The sequence below is a fragment of the Pelodiscus sinensis genome, chromosome 13 (assembly GCF_049634645.1).
Source record: "Pelodiscus sinensis isolate JC-2024 chromosome 13, ASM4963464v1, whole genome shotgun sequence".
Taxonomy (NCBI): domain Eukaryota; kingdom Metazoa; phylum Chordata; order Testudines; family Trionychidae; genus Pelodiscus; species Pelodiscus sinensis.
In genome coordinates, this window is record NC_134723.1 from 22,232,074 (window position 1) to 22,238,073 (window position 6,000).

Here is a 6,000-nt window from a genome sequence, read left to right on the forward strand (position 1 = left end):
CTGATGATTTTAAATATCACTGATGAACAGAGAGACAAAGAACGGTTAATGTATGGAACCCAGTAATTGTTGGTCATAGGCGTGGCTTGACCAAAAGGAGGGATTGTGAAAGTAGAAAGAATTATACTGTAAGAGAAAGATGAATTGTGCTGTAATAATTGAATAAGTTGAAGGAATTCTGTTTGTCTTTTAAGAGGAAGAAGAAAAGTATGTTAATGTTGATTGTAGGTATGCAGATCAACGTGCTAGCCAGGTGGGACTGAGTTAACAGGAAAAGGAACATTAGGTGTTAGGCAGAAAGCAATTTGAGATAACCAGGGAGATATGGACAGGAGATTGCTGTGTGCTTGATATTGAAATGAAGATACTTAACCAGTCTCACACTAATAATGTGAAGTTTTGCCCCTCTTTTGATCCGTTAACTTGGCTTTCTTTTGACCGTATAAATCAAGGGGTTTGAACCTTGTATGGTACTCACATTTTCTGGGTTAATTTAGCAGAGCAGCTTTGCTGAATAACAGAGTGGTCTGACAAATCTGTGAGTCCTGTCTGACTTTGACAGCTGGCAATGCTCCTCCTAATGCAACCTAATATTCCATTCAACTTCTTGGCTATAAGGGCACACTGTTGACTCATATCCAGCTTCTCATCCACTGTAATCCCAGGTCCTTTTCTGCCAAACTGCTACTTAGACAGTTGGTCTCTGCTCTGTAACAATGCTTGGGATTCTTCCATGCTTGTCCTTGTTGAACCTCATCAGATTTATTTTGGCCCAATTCTCTAATCTGTCTCGGTCACTCTAGACCCTATCCCTACCCTCCAATGTATCTACCTCTCTCCCTAGCATAGTGTCATCTGCAAACTTGCTGAAGGTGCAATCCATCCCCTCATACAGGTCATTAATAAAGATGTTGAACAAAAACGGTCCTAGAGCCAATCCTTGGAGCACTCCACTTGAAACCAACCACCAACCTGCCATTGAGCCATTATTCACTACCTGTTAGGCCCGGCAGTCTAGCCATCTTTCTCTCCACCTTACAGTCCATTTATCAAATCCATACTTCCTTAAATTGCTGGCAAGAATATTGTAGGAGACCGTATCAAAAGCTTTGCTAAAGTCAAAATATATCACACCCACTGACTTCCCCTAGTCGACAGAGCCAATTACCTTATAATTGAAGCTAATCAGATTGGTCGGGCATGACTTGCCCTTCGTGAATCCATGTTGACTATTCTTGATCACTTTCCCCTCTTCCAAGTGCTTCAAAATGGATTCCTTGAGAATCCCATGATTTTTCTGGGGACTGAGGTTTGTAGTTCCCTGGATTGTCCTTCTTCTCTTTTTTAAAGATGGGCACTACATTTGCCTTTTTCCAGTCATTCAGGATCTCTCCCAATCTCCATGAGTTTATAGATATAGTGGCCTAGGGCTCTACAATGACATTTACCAACTCCCTCAGTACCCTCGGATGCCTTAAATCCGGACCCATGGATTTGTGTATGTCTAGCTTTTCTAAATAGTTCTTATGTCCTGGGAACGATTAGGATTTACCAAAGGTTAACCTGGGTTAGGGAAATGGTTTAACACATTTAGGGTCTGAGACTATAGAATGGTGAGTGCGCCTTTAGGGAGAAACTAAACAACTCCAGTTCCCCCAACTTTTCTTAATTCCTTTTCAGGAAGCAGCACTTTGCAGTATCAAACCCTTAATGCTAGCCCCTGCTGTGTGCATTTCCCAAAGCTGGTAGCTGCACACAATTCATAGAATAAGAGAATCATAGAACCATAGAACTGGAAGAGACCTCAGAAGGTTATCAAGTCTAGCTCCCTGCTCTAGGCAGGACCAATCCCAACTAAATCAACCCGGCCAGGGCTTTGTCAAGCCGAGACTTAAACACTTCTAGGGATGGAGACTCCACTACTTCCCTAGGTAACCCATTCCAGTGCTTCACCACCCTCCTAGTGAAATAGTTTTACCTAATATCCAACCTGGACCTCTCCCACCACAACTTGAGACCATTGCTCCTTGTTCTGCCATCTGTCACTACTGAGAACAGCCTCTCTCCATCCTCTTTGGAACCTCCCTTCAGGAAGTTGAAGGCTGCTATCAAATCCCCCCCTCACTCTTCGCTTCTGCAGACTAAAAAGACCCAACTCCCTCAGCCTCTCCTCATAAGTCATATGCTCCAGCCCCCTAATCATTTTGTTTGCCCTCTGCTGGACCCTCTCCAATGTGTGCACATCCTTTTTGTAGTGGGTGGCCCAGAACTGGACACAATACTCCAGATGTGGCCTCACCAAAGCCGAATAAAGGGCAATAATGACATATCTGGATCTGCTGGCAATGCTCCTCTTAATGCAACCTAATATGCCATTAGCCTTCTTGGCTACAAGGGCACACTGTTGACTCATCCAGTGTCTCATCCACTGTAACCCCCAGGTCCTTTTCTGTAGAACTACTACTTAACTGGTTGGTCCCCAGCTTGTAACTATGCTTGGGATTCTTCCGTCCCAAGTGCAGGACTCTGCACTTGTCCTTGTTGAACCTCATCAGATTTCTTGTGACCCAATCTTCCAATTTGTCTAAGTCACTCTGGACCCTATCTCTGCCCTCAAGCGTATCTACCTCTCCCCCTAGCTTAGTGTCATCCGCAAACTTGCTGAGGGTGCAATCCATCCCCTCATTCAGGTCATTAATAAAGATATTGAACAAAACCTTGAACCTAACCTTGGGACACTCCGCTAGAAACTGACTGCCATCCTGATATCGAGCCATTGATCACTACCCGCTGGGCCCGACCTTCTAGCCATCTTTCTATCGATCTTACTGTCTATTTATCCAATCCACATTCCCTTAACTTGCTGGCAAGAATATTGTGGGAGACCGTATCAAAAGCCTTGCTAAAGACAAGGTATATCACATCCACTGACTTTCCCATGTCCACAGAGCCAGTTACCTCGTCATAGAAGCTAATCAGATTGGTCAGGCACGACTTGCCCTTTGTGAATCCATGCTGACTATTCCTAATCACTTTCCTCTCTCCCAAGTGCCTCAAAATGGATTCCTTAAGGATTCCTTCCATGATTTTTCCAGGAACCAAGGTAAGACTGACCGGCCTATAGTTCCCTGGATTGTCCTTCTTCCCTTTTTTGAAGATGAGCACTACATTTGCCTTTTTCCAATCATCCTGGATTTCTCCCGATCTCCATGACTTTTCAAAGATAATGGCCAAAGGCTCCTCAATGACATTTGCCAACTCCCTCAGTACCCTCGGATGCATTAAGTCCGGACCCATGGATTTGTGTAACGTTTAGCTTTTCTAAATAGTTCCTAACCTGTTCTTTACCCACCAAGGGCTGTCCATCTTCATCCCAGCTTGCGTCATTTAGCGTCTTAGTCCGGGAGCCCACCTTGTCCGTGATTACAGAGGCAAAGAAAGCAAAGAAAGCATTGAGTACTTAATTAACAGAGACTGTAATGATTTGTAGCTACGCTCTGCTGTAAATCTTATGCTTCAGATGCACAGCATGGTATTGTATTTGAAGAATTGATACAAGCAACTAATTGTGTGAAATGATTATTGACTTTTTTGCACAATCTTCATAATGTTCATCTACCCACTTCCCACCCTCCCAGCTCTATGACGAATCACTGTGAGGGTGCGTATATACTGCACCATAACTCGAAATAATGCAAGTTGAGCTCCTCAAATTACGTATCTTATTTCAATGCTATTTTGAAACAGCTTATTTTGTCATTTGGCGCAGTCTACACAGCACCACATTAGGAAATAAAGTGCTATTCCAAAACATCCCTTACTCCTTGTAGAATGAGGTTCACAGGGAAGTTGGAATAGTGAGCCCTAAGTAACGGGCTTGCTGTGAACATGCAGGGTAGCTATTTTGGAATACTCCGGTATCCCGAAATAGCATTGAAGTGTAGACGTAGCTCGGGACTGAAGTCAGTGTTTTCAAATGTAGGTGCCTAAAGTTTGCAGTCCAGTGCTGTTGCACAGCAATTTGCTTTGAGAGTTCTTGTGCACAGGCCCCTCACGTGTTTCCTTTGTTAGTTTCTGTTGCTCTGGAGGGCAGCAATGACCTGCCAGTGCTCACTTCCTCTTTTGTCCTACTATGACCTGGCTCATGAAGAACAAAGAACCACTGAAAGAGAAATGATGAGCAGAGGGTGTTAAGGACCATATTTATCTGAAGAATCCCCACAGATGAAAACCCATAACTATCCAAATCCATGTTTCCTTCATGGCTGTTTGCCCTTTTCTAACGTGCTCAGAATGGCTGGGTGCTAGATTAGCTGTGCAGTCTATTTTTGCTCAGCTTAAATTGAAGTATGTTTGTTCAGAGGGGGCTTATCTTTCCTGACTATTTGACTCATATCTATTACATTTTGAGCGGTTCTAAGTGCTGCTGTTCTGGCTTTATAATGGCTTGTGCTGACTGAAGTTTAAAAAGGTGATTTAGTTTTCATTCTCCTGCATTTATTTTCTTGGTTAGAGGCTGAGAAGAAGTTGTTCTACCAATCGTCCCATTTATTTGATCTGAAAATCACCTTTCTTACATTGTGTGGGTCCCTTGCTGTTGTAACCAGATAACAATGAACAATTAGGTGAATTTGAAATGTGACCCATTCATGAAAATATTAATTGATGATAATGGACACCCAACTGTATCCAGCAGTGAGTGTGTTGGGGGAATATGAAGGAGATATTGTCACAAAACGGTAAACCTAAATGTTCATAGTGTGACACAAATGAATCTCTCTCTCCCATCTGAATTCCTGGCAGCTGTTGGGATTAAAAACGCCCTGTTAAACACGATCTGCAAAGGATTGTTATTTATTTACTTTAATTGGGGTTGTACTTTTTTTTTCTATTTCTTTGCAGTGATGAAGAAGACCTACAAACGTGTTTAGTTTTGCTCCACTGTTCACAGAATACTAAGAACAGAACTAATTTAAAGAAATATTTTCTTGAAATTTATTTTGTCAAAATTACCACTTACTTCCACCAAAGAAACAGAGCCTAGGAAACTGAGCAGTTTTTGGATTCTGGCTCCCTTTTTTCCATTTTACTGCTAGTCCTGAATTTCAGTGTTCATGACTGAATAAGAAACAATAGCAGAAAGTGTTTGGATCTTTGAAGGGTCCTTGAAGTTCCGGGTGGAAAAGATGCATTGGATCTTTCCATCTGTCACTCTGAGGGTGTGTCTAGACTACAGGGTTTTGTTGACAAAAGTGGCCTTTTGTCGACAAAACTATACCTGCCTTTACACTACTGCCGAGTTCTGTTGACATAACGTCAACAGAACTCAACAGTTTTGTCGACGGCGGTAAACCTCATTCTGTGAGGAATAACGCCTTTTGTCAACAGAGTTCTGTCAACAAAAGGTGTTATTGCATCTACACTGTTCATTGTGTCTACACTCTCATTGTGTCTACACTCTCAAAGCGGATTGCTTTGTCTACAGAACTGGATGTAGTCTAGACACTCTTTGTCAACAGAAGCTTTGTCGACAGTATCTGTTGACAAAGCCTCTGTCAACAAAAGCCTGTAGTCTAGATGTACCCTGAGTGCACACAATAGACACTGTGGTCCACTATTTAGCAAATCCTACGGTGAAATACTGACCCCACTGACTTCAATGGCAAAAGTTCCAATGACTCCATTGAAGTCATGATTCCTCCCCTAATTTTTGGTCCCATTTTCTACAAATCTGCTATGTCATTTGAGCAAGCCAAAATTTCTGCATGCAACATACTTCTCTGCAAAGTGACATTAATAACTTGTCCTGCTTAGTGAAATGCATTCAGACTTTAGGACGAAAAGCTCTATATAAGTGTCAAGTATAATAAATAAGAAGTCGAATTTTATAGTGATCATCAGATACTGAACTCCTCTAGTACGTGGTCTTAGGGAAAAAGGTCAAGCAGACAGCTAGAGGCATTTGTGTTTTTCAGTGGATGCTCAGATACCATGATGATA